The following is a 12666-nucleotide window of genomic DNA, read 5'->3' on the forward strand; positions in this document are numbered from 1 at the left end:
CCTAAACTAAGCATTTTAGGACATACATTTAAACAATTTATTTATTGATTAATATATCTACAACTACCCTTAGGACAATGTAAAGTGATCAAAAATGCAACAAAAAATGTAATAATATACAGGGTATTCCATTTAAAAAAATCATACTGATCGCGTCACACTTTTTGACCATACTGTAGAAGTTAAAATATTTTACTGAAATACATCCAAGTATGTACAGGGTGGTCGAAATTGGTCTGTTTTAACAGAGAAAACCTATTTCCTGACTAGATAGATAGACGGGCTCGATTTCTGAGAAGCGTTTAATGGCATAAACCGCCTGTTGATATTTTCACTGCCAACTGAGATAGGGGTCTTTTTGAATTTTTTACCATTTGGAATATTGCTCGTAACTTTTGTATTTCGCGGAATAATACAATTCTGTAAAAACGTTTTTAAAGCACTTTTTTAAGCACAATCCAGTGGCGTAGTCAGTTTTTTTCTATACTTGCTCTTTTTGACAGAAATAATACAAAATATAATTTTTTTAAATACAAATCATAGTTGGCTATGAATTTAAAAGAATGTTGGCGTTTAACCCTTTCCAACGATATAAAGTTATGTGTATTTATTTCTAAGAATGGGAGAAATATTAGTTTTTATGTTTGTATCAAAGCGGGCCTTGGTTTCGTGTTGACCTATTGTCTAATTATTTTTTCTCGCAATTTAATATTATATATTATTAGTTATCTGCATAATTAAAAACTTTTGATTTGAAAAGGTAAATCAACATTCTATATTAGTATTACCAGTTACAATTAAAACGCCAGGGTTACAACTGAACTACTAAATGGAGAATTTAGAGAGAATTGGGTTGGAACAAGGTGCCCACATCTTAGCCTGCTAGGTCTGGTGATTTAACTCCTTTCGACTTTTTTATGAAGAACCATTGGGTGGGACGAGAGAAGAATAATTGCTGAAGGCTATTAGTTAAGCTTTTGGACTTATTACACCAGTTCGCCTAATCAATTATTGTTGTAACCCTGTGCTCAAAAGATGTTTATTGTGTATTCAACAAGGAGGTGCTCAGTTTGAACATCTTTAATTTTTTTTAGAACTATATTTGTCACTCAAAAAATACGTTTTTTTAGTTTTTTTCTTTGTTCTTTGTTTATTGTACCGATTTCAGTTGTAACTACTAATACTAATAATTACCTACCATTACTACTAATAATAGAATGTTAATTTACCTTTTCAAAAGTCTTTAATTATGCAGATAAATAATAATATAGAATATTAAATTGTGACAAAAAATTATTAGACAAATAGGTCAACACAAAAACAAAGCCCGCTTCGATATAAAGATAAAAAACCTAATATTTCTGCCATTCTTAGAAATAGATACCTATAACTTTATATCATTGGAAAGGGTTAAACGCCAGCGTTTTTTTAAGGTCATAGCCAACTATGATTTCCATTTAAAAAATTATATTTTTTATTATTTCTGACAAAAAGAGCAAGCATAGAAAAAAACTGAATACGCCACTGGATTGTGCTTAAAAAAGTGCCTTGAGAACGTTTTTACAGAATTTTATTATTCCGCGAAATAAAAAAGTTATGGGCAATTTTCAAAATGGTAAAAAATTCAAAAAGACCCCGTATCTCTGTTGGCAGTGAAAATACCAACGGGCGGTTTACGCCATTAAACGTATCTCGGAAATCGAGCCCATGACATCTATGTCGGTTTTGCTTTATCTAGTCGGGAAATAGGGTTTCTCTGTTAAAACAGACCAATTTCGACCACCCTGTACATATACCTACTTAAGGTTTGCACTTAAACAAAATTCCGAAGTTTTTTATTATAGGAGCCACTGATGCCCAACGCACTGTTACACTTATTATTTATGTTATTATAAATGTACTGAACCTCTTGTGAATCTTTAAAGATCGTTAAAGTTAAAAAAAATAATTTCATTCATACTTTTTCAGACAAATTAGCTTAATAAGCTAAAGTTTTTCAAAATTATAAAAAAAATCTAAATAGTACTACTTTCACTCAAATTTAATCATATTCAAGATCGTCGCTAGAAAGCATTAGAATTAGAACCGAGTCAACCCAACCACTCCGCGAAAAAATTTTGAGATATCTGATTGTTTGCAGTGATGGCATTAACTGTAGGCCGTCCGGAATTTCTGCTTCTAAAAAAGGATAACTAATATAACGCCCATGCGTGCCCACGAGGAAGCGAGAGAAGAGAGAGAAAGATTTAGAGATAAGCCAAGTAGTGTAAGATGAAGTTAAGTACGGATCATTAGTTGTTGGCAATGCAATTGACTCCGTGTAATTTACCCAAGATTCTGTTGTAGGACTGCATTTTCTTGGTTTGTTTATTCCTAATGCAAATAATATACGCGAGAAGTGGGATGATGCGGGATGCAGTACCGGTCTAAGATATAAATTACTTGTAGAAAATTTATTATTACTAGTAGTAGTAGTACCCGGTTCGAGTATAGATCAGAAAGTTTTGCTTCTCTGGAAGTTCCCGTTTGAATACACTTTGCATAACAATAGGTATGTTCCTAGAACATTCTACACTTCAAAAAAGTCCTATGGGTATATCGAAACTGTAGGAAAATCTACAAAATAAAATACTTATTTTTTCTGTAAACACTGCGGCGTTAAACTAAGGGAGACTAATAATTGTCAGCAGTGAAAATTGAGAACGCCAACGGTTTTTATAAACGTATCTGTTTAAAAAAAACTAAAGTGTTCCCGAATAGTTGCATTTAGATGTTTTAAATAGTTTTTTTCTTTGTATTTTTTTGCTTCCGACGAAGGGAAGAAATATGCTTCCCGAAACGTTATGCATTTTTTGTCCGTTAGGCAAATTTGTTTATTAGGAAACCACTGCTGACAATTAGTCTCTGTTGGACTAACGCAGCAGTGTTTACAAAAAACACCTACAGTATGATCGAAAAATAAACGGCATCTAGTTGGCTTGGAAATGACGATCGATGACATTCCCCAATATAATTTTATATAACACTAGCGTGTACCAGCGACTTCGTTCGCGTCGAATTAATCATTTGTAATGGTGATGATAAAGCAAAGCAAGAATTTCGATTAACATACAAACTGGATAAAATGTTTTCACATTTATGTCAGCATGAGAAAAAACAACATGGCGATATTATTATATAATTTGGTAATATTTGAGGGGTAGTTTCATCTCGTTGGAATTTGACTTTCGAAAAATCCGTTTGCCAAAAATAAGCATTTTACGTCAAGCAGTTTAAACAGAATCGTGGTTAAGAAATTACCCAACATTTTGGAACACCCTGTATGATTTTTTAAAAAAATTCAAAATATGTAAAAAAAACAAATAAATTATGCTTGTCCAAGCGTTTTCCCGAAAGACTAACCGTTTTTTAAATAACAAATATTGTAATATTTGAGGGGCGTTTTCACCCTCTTGGAATTTGAGATTCGAGAAACCCCTCCTTATCGAACCTCTACACCCCACAGTCAATCCGTTTACCTAAAATCAGCTTTAAACGTCAAGCAGTTTAAGCAAAATCGTGATTACTCAATGGTCATATTTTATGAAACACCCTGTATAAATTCATAAAAAATCTTAAAATATGTAAAACAACAAAACAAAATATACGTGTTTAAGAGTTTTTCCGAAAAACTCACCGGTTTTTAAATAAAAAATATTTTAATATTTGAGGGATAGTTTCACCCCCTTAGAATTCGAGTTTCGAAAAATCCCTTCTTATCGAACCTCTACACCCTAAAGTCAATCTGTTTTCCAAAAATCAGCTTTTTACGTCAAGCGGTTTAAGCGGGATCGTGATTAATCAATGACCAGACGTTTCGAAACACCCTGTATACATTTTAAAAAAATCTTAAAATATGTAAAAAACAAAATAAAATATAGGTGTTTAAGCGTTTTTTCGGAAACTTAAAAAATATTGTAATATTTGAGGGGTGGTTTCACCCTCTTGGAACTCGAGTTTCGAAAAATCCCTTCTTATCGAACCTCTACACCCTAGAATCAACCTGTATGCCAAAATTGAGCTTCTTACGTTGAGTGGTTTGAGCAGGATCGTGATTAATCAGTATGTCAGTCACTTAAGGATTTTATGTATTAGTATAGATTAGTATAGATGACAGCAATCTTGATTTCATAGCCATCGCTGACGCCGTTCTTTTTCGATCATACGGTATTTTATTTTGTAGATTTTCTTACAGTGGCGAAACACCTATAGGACTTTTTTGAATAGATGAATCCGCCACAGAGGTATATAAAGGTATACAGCACATTTTTTAACATTCTACAGTATGTTTCAGGGACATCTTTTCGATTTTACAAGAAGAACTGCATGGTTTTATATGAACTTTGTGAGAAAAATGTATTCTTCAAAAAAGTTCTTGCTTGGTCTAAAATGTTTAATCCCGTTTATACTTTTCCAATTTTATATACAGTTTTGGAGATGAATAAAAAATAATATGAAAATATAGTTTAGTCCTAAAAATTAAAACGCGTTTCTGTGGTAACATCACTTCGTTTGATTTTGATTGACGTCAATTTTTTTGCTATTTTAAAATTTTAAACAAGCATAAAATTTACAAACAGTTTTTCCGTAGCATTGAAGTAAATAAAATTTGTGCTTCTTTAATACATTAAATCAGCCAAAAATATGACAGCTATATCAGCCATGATATGTAAATTAAAATTAACAATTACCATGTGTCAAAGATAGAAAACGTAATAATATTATCATAGAAACGCATTTGGATTTTTAGAAATAAGGAAATTCAAATTTCAAAGAAAAAACTAAAATTTGAATTTAATCAAAATATATACAGGATGTCCCAGAAATAAGTGCAAGTATTTTAACTGGTAGTATAGTTCAACAACAGAAACACGCCTATGAGGTTTTTTTCGCGAAAAAATAATTTTGCAAATTCGGAATATTTTGAAAAAAATTTTGGAATTTTTTTTAGTTTTTAGTCAAAAAACATAATCTCTTGATGATATGGCAATATAGGTAGTAGATTAAATGTACAAAAAAGAAAACCCAGAGAAGATCCAGTGGTTCTCTGACTCTCGTCAAATTTTAGCAAACAATATTTTTTTGGAAATTTTCAAAGTAAAATAACTCCGTTATTTTGGACTTATTTGAAAAACGATAAAGAGAAAATATGTTTCTTTTATCAAGATCTACCACCCCTTAAAATACTTGCACTTATTTCTGGGACACCCTGTATAATGCAGACTTGGGGACTTTATCTGTGATAAAAATACATAAAAATATGTAGCTCCCATGTTTTAAACAATTTAGATGTTATTTTCCAAAAAAAAAGGTACGTAGTTCAATTATACACTGTATATCATTAATTGATTATGTCCTACACACGGATTTAACAAATGCAGAATCCATTTTATTTACCTACACGTCAATGTTCCACATTCCCAAGTCTGTGGAAAGCTGAATTTCTGCATTCTACGAGAAACAATTAGTTTAAGTGAAGTAAAATAACGATGCAACTCAATAAAAGTATGTTTTAAAATAAAATTATAATAAAATATTCATTTAGTAACAAATTTCCCAATATATTGGGAGAAATTTGTTACTTTTTTCCATAGCAACTGTTAAAATTGCCTTATATCTATCAAAAATAGTAGATAAAATAGTACTTTAACCGCAAGGGCAGATTAAATGACCTACATACTTTAACAGCGAGGATAGGTTAAAAACTTTATTTCTTCTCGCACGTTTTTTAATTGCTTCCATTTTTGAAAATTTTTGAAAATACCGAAAAAATAACTATTATAATTAGGTATAACTGTAGGTTTGTTTCGTCTACAGTAAGAGTACTGAAATTGAGATGCTTATTTTACATTATGCAACAAAATTTGTATATTATCGTTGATATTTAAGATAACCCCTAAAATATAATACAATGCTCTTGTATTTACCTTAAAACTGGCTGAATTACATCTTCTGACACTATGCCTAACAATTCCCAATGTCACCAAATTAAAATTCACATAAAACGGGATATTGGAGATACTACACGATTTGATTTGTTTTAAATCACCTTTAAAATCTGCCATTTTAATTAAACTGATACATTGAGTTAATACCTGGCTTAAATTCGAATAAATAAATATAACTAACAATCGCAGTAAGTGCCAATAAACAAATCTAATACCACTTGATAAATGTATTGGGAAGTACATTAAATTTAAAGGCACGGGTTAGTATAAAAAATTCAAATGTATTCAAAATGTTGTCTGGTGACAATTCGTTGTGGTCTTTTTGGCGATTTTGGACACGTATTAACAAAAATAATAACATGAAGCTAAAAACATTGAATATTAATAATGTTTTGGTTTTTGATAATGCCAAGAACTTTCTGGACACTAATATTTAATCAAAAAGAGTAAAATATACACTAAACAAAAACAAAACATGTTTCTTCATACGTGCCTTCTTGATACAAATAACTGTGGAGTAACAGTTTCTGTTTCACTGATAACAAACTTCCATTCTACGTGTTTATGCCGAATGATGATAGGGATGAAAATGACAATGACCTGACAATGATAATGCGATGGAATTTATTGTATTTTTCGGGCAACTTTCTGGTTCGCTAAAATTTTGTTAGGGAAATTATGATTTCGGGAAATTTTCCATTAGGGCAATCTTTGTTTCGGCTATTTATTCTCGGACAATTTTTTGGATCTAACTCATTCTGATCATGGTTTTTGGCAAAAAAATCATCAGACTCAAAATCACACTGTAAAAAAGAGCTGCTGGCATGATAGAAGGTTTATTTTGTCCAAGCAACAATCAGAAAATAATTAGACAGAATGTGTCATTTTCTCTCGCACGCATTTTAATAACTTAAAACAAAAGAACCTATCTCAAATACCATGTAGCATTTTATTTAAAATACACATAATTTATATAAATGTACAGAATTATTTTATTTAAATAAATCAAGTTCTCGCACCGAGATGGCATTCTAAGTACTGCTATTATCTTTTATTTTTTTCTTCAAGTTTATTTCTGGCGAAATATTTCAGTCCGGTCGAAGTTTGTTGGTCACTTTATATTTGACGATGTATAGTCACACTTCGTGCCTACCTTCCCTCGCCATATTGGTGGTAAAAGTGGCTCAAACCGATAGAGCTATCGGCGTTTGTTGGTATTTTGGCAATTTGTTTAGGAAAACCCTCTGAGCAGAGGTAAGACTTTTATTTTAAACGTAACGTTTCCTAATACCTTTTTTTTGTACAGGGTTTTATTTTATGGTACGCCTTTTGTTTTATGGTAGCATTTTCTGGTGCCATTTTGTTTTTTGTACCTGACATTTGGGCCACGTTTTGTCCCTACATTTCACACCGGGAATAACGGAGGAATCTCCTGAATCCACAGACGTTTTCGATCCTGTCTGTGCAGAGACGTTTTTATCACAATCCAGTTCCAGTAGCAGTTCACCACAACCAGCTTGTAACCAGAACGGATAAAAAAAGGCCAGATCATTTCATTTTATATCTATTTAATTTAAGTTCATTTGAATGCATTAAGCCCTTCAGGCATATTATATATCTGATTGCTTTAGAGTCACTTTGAAATATTTTATTCATGTTATGCATATTTCTGATATCTACATAGTACGGTTTTTTTTAATATAAAGAGTCCCTACATTTTGGTACCAAGATCGCCAGACTTTTTGCGGAATAATTAATAAAATATTAATATTCAGAAGCGTGCAGATTTAACTACCATTTTGAGTGATCTATTTTGATACATACAATTTACCAACAAATATTTTCAAACATCAAATTTTTCATAGTCTTATTTTATTCTACTTAACATTTAATTATTAATTATACTTAGTTATTAGTTTATCTCAGCGTTTCATTTGTGTAATTCCTAAAATAAGTAATACCTATATTCTGAGTTGATTTCTCAGTTCTCAACTTAGAAGTTTTCGAAAATAAATGGAAAACTGAGTGGCGCCCAGTATATTATAAAGACGTAAGTATCACAATTTAATTTTCACTAGCTTACGACCCATTGCTCACCGGCGAACAGCTCCGTCGCGCGTCGCATAGTATTAGTTGTTTTAATATTTTTTCCAAAAGAAAATTCTTATAAAAAAAATATTCCATCATTTTTATAACTTCTAATGCTACAACCATCTTTCATGTCATGCAAAAAAAGATTGGCAAAAAAAAGTTTTTTAATTTCACTCAAAATGAGTTATTTGGGTCATAAATGACCTAAATACAAAATATTTTCATGGTGTCTGTCTGTAACACGATAACTCAAAAACCGCTAAACCCGTTTTAACCAAATTTGGCACAAAAATACTCTAGTGCCCGAGAATCTGGCCATAATTTTTTGGTGGGGGGTGGGGGGGCGTATCTGCTAAGGGGGTATGGGAGGGGGTTAAACATTTAAAAAAATCGTAACTCCAAAATTACAGTAGCTAGCGAAACGCGGTTTTCAATATAAGATTAGGAATAATATTTGCAACAAAATTTGTAATAACATCAAAATCAGTCAAAGTCGCAGTTTTTGAGATAAAAAAAATTGGAAAAATTCTTTTACTTTGAAACTAAAGGAACTGCCTACCAACTTTTTATTAACATAGTTTCGTATGGGCGGTTATACGTGCCTCCCGGCGCCAATTTTTTTGTTTACTTTTTGACTCTTATCCACTTATATTTGCTTTTATTCTCATCATTGTTGCAAATCCCGCATTTTTTAATAGGCTTTTTACACAAGTAATACTACTAACGTCTCATCCATTTCAAATCCTTACCTACCTAATTTTAATAAAATAGCATATCTAATAAATCAAGTTAGGATGCAAATATATTGGTGCAACAAAACCCACCTTATCCGAATTATTTTTGTGTTTTTTCTCTTTAGAAATTAATTATTAATTTTTATTTCTAGAAAAACGAGTTACAAAATGATTCCACTCAATGGACAAGTTTTTTTGTAAAATAACGCTTCAAACGTTTACTAAAACAGTTTTTGCATATATTATCTCGAAACGTTTTTGGGATAAGATATTCAAATCAAATTTTAGTTAAGTTTGTAATGCCTAATTATTTCCTAAAATATTTCTTAAAAATAGAGGAAAATTTAATGTATTTCTCTGTACTGTATGAGCATATTTTTTTTAGACCTTCCAGTATCTAATAAGAATAAAATAAAATTATCTTGATGCAATTTACCCAAGATCCTGTGGAACCCCATCTCCTCAGCCTCCTAGGAAATATACCTAACGTCGACAGATGAAGGTTCACGTGCAAAGGAATACAGGATATAGTCCCAGACTTGGCCCTATGCCCTTCGTTCAAAATTTGCGTCTGATTCAACATTTCGATCACTTCAACACAACCAGTATATTATTTCATACTTATACGAATTAACAAAAAGTAATTTCGCTGACACCTAAATTAAATCACCTTTGCCCGATCGCGTTCATAATTGTCTCATCATCGAATGTTGTACATGTTTTCGAGTGAGTACAACTAACACCGGTGCTGTTGAGGTAGGTCGCCGTTCAACAGCTCTATTCGAGATCTTCGCGACTGGTATCGCGGCAGGGTTGTTGCTAAAAATACATGATAACAGGTTCCCCGAGAGACGGGATTTTCAAGTGCGAAGAAAAGTTAATGAACGCCAAGCCGAGCATCAGGCGTTTCCGATTTTCGTTTGTCGGACGGTACTCTGCGGTACTGCTGCGGCGGCTACTGCTACCGCCTAGGCGATTGGGATTCGCGCGCGCGGTATACTTGGAGGGATCGGGTGGTAGGTGCGTGTGCCACCGCGATGGTACCAAATGTCGCTTCTTGACGGTACGTCACCCCCTTCTTGGCGTATGGGCGACTGGTACGGTACGCGATCGACCCTTTCCAAAGACAGCTGGCCGTTTCGCGTGCCGCTTTTTCAAGGTAATTATTATCGGGGTTTGATGTTAGATACAAACATAAAGATACGTACGTAAGATAATATTGCAAGGTAATAGTACCGTGTAAAAAATATAAGAAAAATGGGTTCTTTAACGGAAATGTACAAAATCAGGAAGGGAAGTTTCTAGTCATCATTAGGTATAAAAAAATCGAAAAGCGAAATGTTTCGCGAGCAAAAAAAAACAACTGCCCATGGGATAAGTAATGATAACAAATTGAATGAAAAGGCTTCTGGGTTTTTCGCCACTAGAAGAAATTATAGGGTGTCCCAATACTACGTGGACATAATTTATCTCTATACAAAAGTGCTTCGTTTGTCCGCTAGAGAGTATCAAACTATAAAAAACAAACACATTCTTTCAGATATTTTAACAACCGTTATACCGATTTGAATGACATTTTAGGTGTCTATGTTTTTAATAATAATAATAGCTCCCGTATATAGCGTTTAACGCCTTGGGAGTAGCAAGGCACAGCTTGCCATGCTAGAGCCGTTCGGTATACAAGGAAGGTAATGTGGCTAGCACTACGATTCAACCGCCTATTATTACCTCAGGATTGTGAATCCCAAGTACTCATTTAAGGCTGAGTCGACCTAGGTACCCAAACTATTTTTATTTTAATAAAAATAGTCGGCTGATGAAATGCCGGGTGTAGGATTCGAACCCACACCAACCCACACCTTGAGATTGGTAGACGAGAGCCTGTACCACTACACCACCGGGCACCTTGTTTTTCCAAGTATTTTAACTAGAGTTTCGGGAACCAGAGCTGTTTTCGGTTCCGCGCCTCTTAGGAACCGGGATTTCCCATTTTTTCTGTACTTTCAGTACTGAATAATGTTTATTCAATGGTGGTGCAGTTCATCAATCGGAAAGCAAGGGATGGTTTTTCAAAGTAAAATGGATAATAAATTGAGATTTTTAAGTAAAATAGTATCAAATTATTAAGTAAACAGTCATGAAAAAATTTATATGAACACAAGTAAGGAAAAAAGTATAGGTAGATAGTTTGAATTTCACATCAAACAACATAAACCAACTTAACTGAATTTAAGACAAAAGCCCTAAAATATTGAATTAAAAATGCAAATATCTATTAAAACTTAACATAATAAATATTATAGGAACTTAGCAAAAACAATAAGAAATAGCATCATTACTTATTTAGAAGAGTTTGATTTTCATCCTTAGAAAGTATCAAAGGACTTTCTCACGTAACAAAAAAATAATTTTTGAATTATTGTTACCGAGGCCCGGTTCTGTGATGGCTAAAAAGATCTGAACACTAATTGGTAGTATTAATTAGAGTTTCCGGAACACACCCTATATATTTATTGTTAAATTTATCTCATTCGGCTAATACACTCTGTATAAGCTTCTAAAAAACTAAAAATCTGAGAATCGCAGGAAAAAAATCGGTCGAAATGCTCGACTAACCATCTAATTGACAAGACCAGAGGCAATCGACCACCTCCGGCCCATTATCTATTTTGTATCGAATCAGCGCGACTGCCAATCAAGGCATAAAAGCTTGCCGCAAAGGCATTTTAATTGTGCCCCATGCAAAAAGACTAAAGTTCCTACTAACCCAACGGACGATAAAGGCAAAAATGTAGAAAGGTTCGGCAGCGTGCCTTTGACTAGCTCAACTGAAAACTTATGCCGAGCATTTCGCCGTTAAAGGCCCCCATACACTTCGGTTATTTTGCTCGGTTTTATCCGTGCAGTTAAAAACAGGATGGATACTGTCGATACCGATGGACATAGGTCCTACTGAGTATCGATCAGAGATATCGGCAGATAACGAAAAAACTCCAATGCAGCGAAATAAATCAGTTTTGGAGAGTATGGGAATAAAAGAGGAAATTGTAATTGCTGCTGAGTTGTATATCTTCTTCTTCCTTCAATCCGGATTCAACCACTCCTGGATGTACGTCTCTCCTATCCTTTTCCATGTCTCCCTGTTTTGTGTTGTTTTTAACTTTAACCACCACCGTTTACCTGTCACTTCCCTAATGTCGTCCACCCAAAATTTCTGTGGACCCACACTTCTTTTAGTTTATATTGGCCTCCACACTGTTATTCTATGCGTCCATCTGTCTTTATCCAGTCTATCAACATGGCCAGCCCATTGCCATATAATTTTTGCCACTTCCTGAATTATATCGGTAACTCTTGTCTCCTGATGTTTTCATTACGAATTTTGTCTCGTAGACAGAACCCTAGCATACATCGTTCCATAGCTCTTTGAGTTGTAAGAGTTTATTTGCAAATTATTTTGTTAGACTGGTCGTTTCCAGTCCGTATGTTTGCACAGGAGGCAAAATTCAGGTGTTTTGGTTTGGTTTGGTTAGTAGCTCCTCGACTGTGAGGGACACGGGTCTCCGTAGGAAGTCCTGGGACTGTATGATGAGTTATAACTCAAGAAAGGGGGACACAATAGATCTCTAAGGTCGCAGAGATTAACCCCCCTCCCACTTATTCTAAATTCTAATTCTATTCTTTCTTTTCCAAGTCTAATATTGTGGCCTAAATATATATATTCTCTTACACATTCGATCTTATTATTTTGTATAATATGTTTTTATCTTCAGAACTCAGTACTTTTGTTTTATTAAAGTTTATGTTCAGTCCGATCTTTGCAGCTGATAGATGTAATTCATTTAACATTTCAT

General features: G+C 33.4%; 1 protein-coding gene across 1 annotated transcript in view; it reads right to left on the reverse strand.

The window, feature by feature from the left end:
* The window catches only part of LOC115878791 (rho GTPase-activating protein 21-A-like), a gene marked incomplete at its 5' end in the record, with an annotated part of 101461 nt that overhangs the window by 19601 nt on the left and 69194 nt on the right, over positions 1-12666 (reverse strand).

Source organism: Sitophilus oryzae, unplaced genomic scaffold, assembly GCF_002938485.1.
Source record: "Sitophilus oryzae breed Bouriz unplaced genomic scaffold, Soryzae_2.0 scaffold_1525_pilon_pilon, whole genome shotgun sequence".
NCBI lineage: Eukaryota > Metazoa > Arthropoda > Insecta > Coleoptera > Curculionidae > Sitophilus > Sitophilus oryzae.